The sequence below is a fragment of the Hyperolius riggenbachi genome, chromosome 1 (genome assembly GCF_040937935.1).
Source record: "Hyperolius riggenbachi isolate aHypRig1 chromosome 1, aHypRig1.pri, whole genome shotgun sequence".
Lineage (NCBI taxonomy): Eukaryota > Metazoa > Chordata > Amphibia > Anura > Hyperoliidae > Hyperolius > Hyperolius riggenbachi.
The window spans coordinates 284,794,584-284,796,296 of record NC_090646.1 but is presented as its reverse complement, the minus strand read 5'-3'; positions in this window follow the sequence as shown (position 1 = coordinate 284,796,296).

Genomic DNA, 1,713 nt, shown 5'->3' with positions numbered 1-1,713 from the left:
GAAGAAGGAGAAGGAGAAGGAGAAGGAGAAGGAGAAGGAGAAGAAGGAGAAGAAGGAGAAGGAGAAGGAGAAGGAGAAGAAGAAGTAGTATATACATTACTGAACAAAATTTTGGACACAACTTCTCTTTCCACCTTTTTTTTTTAAAGGAACATCCCCACATAATCACTTGCTGTTGTTACTTGGAAAAAAGATGTTTCTTGCATCATTCACCCTCAAAACAAGTGTTGGAAGCTATTTAAGGCCAATTCGAATAGTCAGCTCGAATAATGAGCTCGAATACCGACTCGAATAGTGAGGTCGAAGTCCGAGGTCGAATCGAATAGTAAAAAATATTCGACTCGAATATTCGACCGAATTCGAATAATTTACTTTCGAATTCGACCAAACTCGAATTATAAAAAGGGGTATCCGAGCACCACTGATGATAAACTGCGTATGTCAAAATGAAAATCAAATTATACCTTTAGACAACGGGAATTTATGATCCAAATGCATTCAGCTTTAACCAGCTCTTGTTTGTTTTTTCTACCCTTTTTGAATAGCAAATATGCATGGGAAAATGAACACCAAATAGCAGTAGACACAGAGATCCATCTCTAGGCTCCCCTAGCCTCCTAAAGGGCATCACACACGAGAGCAGTGGAGGGTTAGACAGGGTGCCCAGACCAGACAGACTGCGTCCCCGCTACTTCTCCCAGTGCAGCCCAGTTTGGTCACTGGCCGCCTTCAGTTTCTTGCTCCATTCATCCATCCATCCTTAGCAATTGCTGCCTTTGGTTTTCTGGCATGACTTCATTAGGCTGTCTCTTTCAAACTGGTCCTTGGAACCTAATATGCTGTTAGTGGGGAGTTTTTATACAGATGATATGACACACCCCATGATCCATTCACTTTAATGGGTGTGTAGATTTTACACAGTATATTCCTTTCTAATGAATCATTATTACTTGCTGGATTTTGAGTAATGATCTAAGTTTCCCAACCGTAGGTGGCTATCAGAAGCATATCTAAAGTAGATGCAGACATATTGAACTGACTGGGGCTCATGGACCAAAATAACCCATCAGTGTACTCCTTCCCCTGCTATAACAGCTCTTCTAGCCATTCCCTTGTATGAATTGCAATTCAGTTATCAAAGGTAAATTCATGAAATTGTACACTCCCCTTGTGGTAATACATTTAAAATTAGAGGACATAAATGTAACAGTTAGCTGGGTTGAAAAAAAAGACATCCACTTTCACCACTCTCACTGTAAAGGACTTACTTACTTTCTAAATAGATGGCAAAAAATGTTTCCTCCATACACAGATCATGTCTCATCCCATTGTAAAACCCTAGGGACAAAAAGCTAATCTGCCAAGCATTTGTATTGCCATATGATATATTTATACATATTAATCAGGTCACCTCTCAGTCGCCTTTTTTTTCTAAGCTAAATAAATCCAGTTTGTCCATCCTTTCTTGGGAATTAAGATCTTTCATCCCTCTGATTAATTTAGCTGCCTGTCAGTCTTTGTACCTGTTCTAGAAGGTCAAAGTCCTTTCTATAGTGTGGTGCAAAAACTGTACCCTTAGGAAAATGGGATGATTCCAACCACCAAGGTTCTGTAATTAGAGAGACCAGGAGCCCAATGGTGCAGTATCATTAGGTAAAGTTGGTATAAGTAGGATAGTAAGATATACTCACAAGGGTGGGTTGCACTCCTGTA